General features: G+C 39.3%; 1 non-coding gene across 1 annotated transcript; it reads right to left on the minus strand.

Moving 5' to 3' along the window:
• Positions 1 to 299: 299 nt before the first annotated feature.
• Trnas-aga (transfer RNA serine (anticodon AGA)) lies at positions 300 to 381 on the minus strand. Its single transcript has one exon. It is a non-coding gene; the product is annotated as a tRNA-Ser (tRNA).
• Positions 382 to 9,513: the final 9,132 nt, after the last annotated feature.

A 9,513-nucleotide genomic window follows, 5' to 3' on the forward strand; every position in this document is an offset into this window, starting at 1 on the left:
GGTCGTCTAGGACCGGCTTCCTGCAGAGCTGGAAGTTAGAGCTGTCATTTCGTGTGTGACCCTGCCTTGCTTTGCTTTTCTTCCTTCTAGCCTGGCGAGTCTCGTTCCATTCCCTTCCCGGGGCCCAAGCCGTAACAAGCACACTCTTGCTCCCACCATTGTGGACTCCTCCGTTTGGGTTCTTGGTGTGTTCCGATTGTTCACGAATTACTTAAAATTAACCGTTTTATTATCTGCGTAAGATCAGGATGACAGTTCCTAAGTAAAACAATAGACTCTGTCGTAAAATTCTACCTTCCCGTAGTCGGCAGGATTCGAACCTGCGCGGGGAGACCCCAATGGATTTCTAGTCCATCGCCTTAACCACTCGGCCACGACTACTGCTGATGTTAATTTTAGCAGGGAGATTCTATGTAGACTCTGAGCATGAGCCTATGCTGCAGTAACAGGTATGTTTGGATCTGTAGAAAAACACTGCTAAGCTGTTGTTTTAAGAGCATATTCGAATGTTATGGCTCTTATATTTAGCTGTTTAGAGGACTCTTAGAGCGTATCCCATCCAGTTCTTTCTAATCCATCGAAAATACAGCGACCTAGCCAATTCTCCAAAGTTAGAGGGAGAGAAGGAAAGCCCAGGACTGCTGCATATCCGTCTACCTGCTCGCAGAGCGATGGAACCATTTCTGGTAGGGGAGCGGAAACCGTGAACCGCCGACCCCGCTCCTGATTTCCGTGCACCACTCCGGGTTCCACCCTTCCTCCCATCTCTTTGACAAGCAGCTCCCAGCACTCTCTTCATCCACTCTGAATCAAAATGCGATTACCTAGCTATTTAAATGTCCCACAGTACCATAAAACACTACTTCGACAAAGTGTAAAGCATAATACGAAAATAAGCTACAATGTTGTCTTTAATGGTATTCTTATCCTCTCCATGTCTAACCTGTGCTTTGTGTAGTGTTTCTAAAGTGGATCAGCACAGAGGTTTGCACACTTGGAACCTCCGGAAACAGTTCTCTATCCGATGATTTGTTAGTTTCATTTGTTGTTCAAAATATCTTTATTGTCACTGAAGAGCAACATGCCATGATGCACCTAAGAATGGTACCTGCTCACTAGAGCCCATCTTTAAAATATAATGAATTTGGAAGCAATCATTATTAAAATTTACATTATGAAAATTTACAATTAAATTGTATTTTAAACAGGGTAAAACTCAACCCCACATTCTAATTATTTCACTCCATTTTACTATTATTTATGCTGTAGAGTTTGTTTTTATCTATTGTATCTGAGGGTTTTTTTTTAATGGTTTAACTATTTTTATGTAATAATATTATTTAAAATTGGCCTCATGTACAGAAATAAATAAGTGAAGATTACAGAGTCCATAGGTGTAGGGACTTCTTTTTTTTAAAATTTTTTATTGTTGGTTGTTCAAAACGTTACATAGTTCTTGACATATCATATTTCACACATTTGATTCAAGTGGGTTATGAACTCTTGTGCATTTCTTCTTATGTTCCCATTCAGTGATAGCCCTTGGAAACTTGATATCAATCATGTGGGTGTATTTTCACCAGGGAATTGAAAATGCCATAACACATGGCTTTCCCCCCCCCCTCCCAAGAGCTGGTTGTTAAACATTTACTAGCACACCACTGCTGTTACTATTGGACCAATTTTGAATATTCCCAGGAAATCAACAGTCTTCTTTTCTGCAGGGCAGCTCTGGTTATTCCCCTGTAGTTTAACTATTAGGATCTTGGCTCATTGTAGGATTTCCCACTCATCTATTTTCTAAAGTCCAATACCCTATCCCAGTTACTTTGCTATGTGAGTGTAACTGGAACTGGTCTTCAGCAGAAAGACAGGAAAAACTCCACTTGAAAATGCTTCCCTTGCAACTTGGTACCTGAGAAAGAAATGCTAAGTGGCTGTCCAGTTTGGTAGACTTAAATTAATGATTTTTCTCTAGAAAAGATAAAATCTGAGGTGATATAGACCAGTAGTTAAAAGAATATCTTAGGAAGAAGATATGCAATGAGAGACCATGGAAAGATAAAAGAAGAAATGTTTCTGGGTTTGTGTGTTTTGTCTCTATGGACACTAGAAAAAAATCAGATTTTGTTCTATCCTTTCCCCACTTTAATAAAAAATCATGTGTAGATCAGATCATTCAGAGTTCATTATTTTGAGAATTTTGTGTATACCTCTTTCAGCTCTCCAGTGGACCTCTTGACTTCAGTCATGTTCTTTCTGATTTGCTTTTGAGAGAGAAAAGTAAAGTTCAGTGTCTATAAGAAAAAAATGCCACGTATCACATAAATGTGTGATATGGCTCTGTCATAGGTAAACTGTAAAATGAGGTATGCTATTAAAATCTCCAGGTGTCAGAAGTGATACCAGGTGTTTTAGTCAGCATTCTCACTATTATGACTTAAAGAACCAACCAGCATAATTGTAGAGGAGGAAAAGTTTATTCAAAGGCTCACAGTTTCAGAGGTCTTAGTCCATAGAAGTCTGCTCCATTCCTCAGGGCTTGAAGTGAGGCTGAACATCTTGGTGGAGTGTCTACACCAAGATGTTCACATCATGGAGAGAGAGAGAGAGAGAGAGAGAGAGAGAGAGAGAGAGAGAGACTGACTCCACTTGCCAGATACAAATATTAGACCTCAATGTCACTTTCTAATTCTCATCTCCTCCAGCCACACCCTACCACTTCAGTTAACCCTATGAAGGATTAATTCACTAATTAGGTTAAGGCTATAACCCAATCATTTCTCCTCTAAACCTTCTTGCATTGTCTCATAAAAACCATAACAACAGGACATGTTTCATTGGACTTCAAACAATGTAGGAATGTGCTGGGAGCCATCAGCCAAGTAGGTATGACAAATTCCTTGCCAGCTTACTCCCATGCTGTCTAGTGGAAGGACTTCTGAAAGGTGACCTTGCTCAAGGACCAGGGCAGGATCCGTGTTTAGGGTGTTCCCCCTTTAGAATAGGGCAGTTTAGCATAATAGGAGAGTAGGGTGTTTCCCCTTTAGAATAGGGCAGTTTAGTATAATAGGAGATTAGGGTGTTCCTCTTTTGGAATAGGGCGTATCCTGCTGCTGAGTTCCTCTTGAGTGCTTAGGGTCAAACAGTATATTTTGAGAGACAGAAGCCCATGCGGTGGATTTAGGCAGGGTGGATTTTGGGAGAGAGTGGATTAGGGCAGAGTGGAGATTTGGGAAGAGACCGTGGATTCCCCCAGAACGTGTTTGTAGACGGCCGGTGTGAGTTCGGGAATGAAGAATTGCTGTTTGAATCTACAAGCTGTGTGGAGACTCGTGATTTGTGCCCAGCCAGAGACTGCGGCATTTGGTGGCTCGTACGCGGAACGTCTGAAACTTGGGGGTAAGTGAAATTGCTCGCCCCTGAGGGAAGGCGAGAGAATGGGTGACCATTTCAAAAAACAATGTGTTCTCCTTTTGATTTATTTTGTTTTTCTTTCAAGCTGCCTATCCCTAGAAATTTCTCAGGCAAACTGGAAAAAATGGTTGACTAAAGGTTTGAAGTTTGTCGGCCCTGAGGAAGAGAAAATTGATACAACGATTTTTTATTCTGTTTTTGCTTCATTCAGTTTCGGTTTTGTTTTGTGTTATCTTATTGGGTTGCGTTATCTTTATAGTAGATTAAAACAAACTGAAAAGATGTTAAGTAAATTGTTAGAGGTTCAGAACATGGTGAAAGACGTTTTAGATCAAGCAAAAGAGAAGGTCTCTCCAGCTAGTCAGACAGAGGAAGAAAATTTAAAGGAAAAGGGGTTGTTAGGAAAAAGGCCACAACAGGAGGCTGTTACTAACTCCGTTTTATCACAAGAGGGCGTAATTCAACCAACAGCCCCACCGATAGAGACAGCTGAGTGGCCCTCAAACCCCGTAGTTGATAAATGGAATCCTGAGACAGGACCTCGAAGATTAGCATGCCCTGTACTTGAGCAGGCAGGAGGGCAGCGAATTCACCGTGCTTTAGATTTTAAAACAGTGAAGCAGTTAAAGGAGGCTGTAACAACCTATGGTCCCCAAGCTCCCTTCACGGTGAGCATGGTCGAGTCCATTACTAACTTGGACATGACGCCAGCAGATTGGGCTAGCATGTGTAAATCTGTGCTAAATGGAGGACAATATTTGTTATGGAAGGTTGCCAATGAGGAATTTTGTGCAGAGACAGCTAGGAGAAATGCAGCAGCCGGTTACCCTCAAAGAAATTTAGAAATGTTGCTAGGAAAAGGACCTTATGAGGGTCAGCGGCAACAAATTGAATATGATCCTGCTATATATGCACAAATTGCTGCAGACGCAGTTAGGGCATGGAAGACTTTACAAGGACATGGAGATTTACAAGGTCAGCTATCTAAGGTAATACAGAGAGCTAATGAACCTTACGCTGACTTTGTAGATAGGCTAATTCAAACGGCTGCAAAAATTTTTGGGGATACGGAACAAGCAATGCCATTAATAAAACAACTGGCTTATGACCAAGCAAATCGTTGCTGCAGAGAGGTTATTAGACCATGGAGACATGAAGATTTAAACACATATATTAAATTATGTAGAGATATTAATGAACAAGGGCAAGTCTTGGCAGCTGCAGTACAACAGGCTTTAGATACCAGGCCAAAAACATGCTATGATTGTGAACAAACAGGACATTTTAAAAGGAGTTGCCCCATAGGAGGAGGATTTAACAAAACTAGGTATCAAAGAAATAGAATACCGGGTATTTGCCCACGATGCCGTAGAGGGAGACATTGGGCTAATGAATGCCGTTCTCAAACTACCATAGAGGGTACTCCCTTACCAAAAAACGGAAAAGGACCAGGTATTTACCCACGATACCGTGGAGAAAGGCATCAGGCTCCGTTGCCAAAAAACGGACAGCCGGGCCCAATGCTCCGGGGCCCACAACCACAAATATACGGGGCAGTGGAGGAACCCAGCAACACCATCAGAGTAGTGCCCAGGACACATTGTCCATTAAATCCCTCATCAGACAAACCCGAGGGAGCGCAGGGTTGGACATCTGCGCCTCTGCCAGAGCAGTACTAACTCCAGAGATGGGAATTCAAATCATTCCCACAGGAATAAAAGGACCTCTTCCCCAAGGGACAGTAGGCTTATTATTGGGACGTAGTTCATCTACATTAAAAGGACTTATGATAAGTCCCGGGGTAATTGATCCCGATTATGTAGGTGAAATAAAAATTATAGCTAGTTCTCCAAGAGGTATATCAGTAATTTCACCTGGAGACAGAATAGCACAGTTGTTAATAATACCCAGCCTACATAATAAATTTCCTAGTCATAGTGTAGAAAGAGGTTCCAGGGGATTAGGCTCCACAGGTGTAGATTGGGCTATGTTGTCTTTAAATTTAGATTCTCGCCCAATGTTAAAACTAAATATTCAAGGACACGACTTTAATGGGCTACTGGACACAGGTGCAGACCTTAGCATCATATCTAGTAAGGAATGGCCAAAACATTGGCCATTACAACAAGCCACTCAAACGCTTCGAGGCCTAGGAGTGGCTACTAATCCCCATAGAAGTGCAATGATATTAGATTGGAAGGATCCTGAAGGTTGTGAGGGAACTATACAGCCCTATGTATTGGATCATCTTCCTATAAATTTATGGGGACGAGATGTCCTAGATCAATTAGGTTTGACATTAACAAATAACATCAATCCTAATGCGCCCACTACTAGGGCTAGACAAGGTTTTAGGAAAGAAAAAAGATTAGGAAAACAAGGACAAGGTATAGCAGCACCAATTCAAATAGATCAAGGAACAGACAGACATGGGTTGGATTTTCAGAAAGGGCCACTGAGACAATCAAAATTACTTGGAAATCAGAAAGACCAGTGTGGGTTCCTCAGTGGCCCCTGACTAAAGAAAAGATACAAGTAGCCCATGATCTGGTCAAACAACAATTAGCGGAAGGACATATACAACCTTCCATATCTCCCCATAATACTCCCATTTTTGTCATTAAAAAGAAATCTGGTAAATGGAGATTATTGCAAGATTTAAGAGCCATTAATAATGAAATGGTTATTATGGGACCTGCTCAATCAGGGATTCCTCAATTGTCTGCTTTGCCAAAAACCTGGCATGTTTTAGCCATAGATATTAAAGATTGTTTTTTTTCAATTCCAATTCATCCCGAGGATAGTCCACGTTTTGCATTTACTATCCCTGCATTAAATCATGAAGGTCCTGATCAGAGATATGAATGGAAAGTACTCCCTCAAGGGATGGCTAACAGTCCAACTATGTGTCAAATATATGTTAATAAAGCAATCCAGCCACTTAGAAATCAAAATCCTGAACTACAAATATTTCACTATATGGATGATGTATTATTGGCACATAAAGATAAAAACATATTGCTGGAATGTTATGCCACACTTACAAACTTATTAAAAAATTATAATCTAGAGATAGCAATAGATAAAGTACAATTAAATTTTCCAATTAATTATTTAGGAGTTCTATTATCCTCAACCATGGTCCGTCCACCAAAAATTCAAATACGAGTAGATCAACTCAAGTCACTTAACGACTTTCAAAAGTTATTGGGAGACATAAATTGGATAAGGCCTTATCTAGGCATACCAACAGGAGAGTTGGGACCTTTATTTGATATTCTAAAAGGTCCATCAGATCCAAACTCACCTCGCATGTTAACTCCTGAAGCAAGAAAGGCATTGAAAATTATTGAAACATATATGGAAAATATACATTTGGATAGAATTGATATAAGTTTGCCTTTATTATTTATTGTACTACCAACAAAAAATATTCCTACAGGAGTATTTTGGCAAGAAGGTCCATTATTGTGGATACATTTATCTTATTCTCCTAACACTATTCTTACTAGGTATCCTGAGGCTGTAGGACAATTAATACTCAAAGGAATAAAAGCAGCGAAGGGAGTGTTTGGAATTTCTCCCAATAAAATTATTACTCCATATACTATGGATCAAATTGATGAGTTAGCTAATGAGTTAAATACTTGGGCAATAATCATGTGTAAATCTAATGTTTCATTTGATAATCACTTACCATCTAATCCTTTGTTGTCTTTTTGGTCTAAGCATCCTGTAGTTTTTCCAAAAATGACAAGAAAAACCCCTATCATGAATGCTCCAAATATATTCACTGATGGATCAAATAATGGTACAGCAGCAGTAGTTACCCCTGATCAAACTTTTACATTTTTAGTACCCAAACAATCAGCTCAAAAGGTAGAGCTTAATGCAGTATTACAAGCCTTTTTAATGTTTAAAGATTCTGTATTTAATTTATTTTCTGATAGTCAGTATGTAGTTAATGCTATAGTATCTCTTGAAGATGCTGGTAGGATTTCCCCTTCTTCTACTGTTTTCTCTTTGTTTTCCACTATACAAAGTCTAATCTGGGACAGAAAAGATCCATTCTTTATAGGACATATTAGAGCACATACAGGATTGCCTGGAGCCCTTAGTTTGGGCAACGATTTAGCAGATAAAACTACACATGACATACATATTTTCTCTACACTAGAAGAAGCTATGAATTTTCATAAAAAATTCCATGTTAATGCTAATACTTTACAAAAGCGTTTTAAAATAACTAAGGAACAAGCCAGACATATAATAAAACAATGTCAAAATTGTGTGACCTTTTTACCACAAGTTAATCTTGGAGTCAATCCTAGAGGACTGATACCTAACCATATTTGGCAGATGGACGTCACACACTTGCCAGAATTTGGAAAATTAAAATATTTACATGTTACAGTTGATACTTCTTCCGGATTTTTGATGGGCTCCCTTCATGCCGGAGAAAAAACTAAAGATGTTATAGCTCATTGCTTACAAAATTTTGCCACTGTGGGCGTTCCTAAACAGTTAAAAACTGATAACGGTCCTGGCTATACCTCTACCTCTTTTAAACAATTTTGCTCATCATTTGGTATTACTCATATAACAGGAATTCCATACAATCCACAGGGACAAGGCATAGTTGAAAGAGCTCATCAAACTATTAAAGCGTACTTACTAAAACAAAAAGAGGGAATTGGAAAGGGGTATATATCCCCCAAAGATAAACTTAAAATAACCCTTTTTACTCTAAACTTTTTAAATTTGGATTCATCAGGACTTAGTGCTGCGGAAAGGCATATGTATCCAAAAAATGTGCATAAGCCTAAAGTTCTTTGGAAAGATATTCTAACAGGACAATGGAAAGGTCCAGACCCAGTGATTGTCTGGAGTCGGGGCTCTGTTTGTGTGTTTCCACAGGGAGAACAGCAGCCGATTTGGATTCCAGAAAGACTAACCAAAACGATTTCTACAGATCAAAAAGAAGATAATTTGACTCAAATCCATAACAGCTGATATCCAGAACTCCAGCTTGGCCATTCTTACATCTGCGACTGTGATTAACCAGGATGCTTTTTTCAATATCTATTTTATTATTGCATTTTTCCCACATCATAAGGTTCTATTTTTATTTTTTGAGCTCATACAAACCTAGGTTAATGTTTTTCTGATCAGTTTTATTTTTTGACTGTGGAGTTTTTAAACATTGCAATGGAGATTTCACCTAGGTAAAGCTACAAGGCCTTTATTATTATCTTATGTGTTGTACGTTTGTTTGCACATTTGTGTTTTGTGTTATATGTCTGTGTGTGCGTATGTCCATATTTCATATATGAGGAGCGCTCATGAGAAAATGGATCCAAATTATTATTTTTTTTTATTCACGTGATTTAAATGGTTTAATTTAAATTAGGTAAACAGCTGTTAAGGATTGTTTTTAAAGGTGGTTAACAGATCTGCTTGTTTACTAATTTAAATCAGGTAAACAGCTGTTAAGGATTGTTTTTTAAGTAGGTTAACAGATCTGTTTGTTTACTTTCACCTTTCCTTTTCATTATATTTAATAATTCTTTTCAGGTTAATGTCTTTTTAGCATCATTGCCAGAATTCCTATCTTCATCCCAATGAATATAACTCAACAAGTATGCTCAATCAAGGAGTCAACTTACTTTGGGAGGAAACGGACTTTGGGAAGAGACGGACAGATTGATAGATTCCTCCCCTTTGAACTGCTTACAGAACTTGCCTGGACTATGTAACTACGTTTAGTGCAGCAAATTGTGGTAATGCTGGCATATCTTTGCTGATGGTGTCACCAGTGATCTTTGCTGATGGTGTCACCAATGATGCAATTTTTCCAAAGGAACTGTCAATTGGCTTGGTGTCGTGGCATTTCTGTATCCTCCTCCCTTCTGCTAGTGATGGTCTAAATTTGGGGGCCAATGGCTATATGCTGGACCGGCAGTCAGTGACGGGTATGATCCAATTGCAATGGTATCAACCTAAGACAGGAGGCTGACGCCTAAAGGTCAGTTACCTAAAGGTCAGTTTTCCGATGACGGGTAAGAGCCATATGTTGAATTGGACAACCTACCAGGC

Source organism: Callospermophilus lateralis, chromosome 16 (genome assembly GCF_048772815.1).
Source record: "Callospermophilus lateralis isolate mCalLat2 chromosome 16, mCalLat2.hap1, whole genome shotgun sequence".
Lineage (NCBI taxonomy): Eukaryota > Metazoa > Chordata > Mammalia > Rodentia > Sciuridae > Callospermophilus > Callospermophilus lateralis.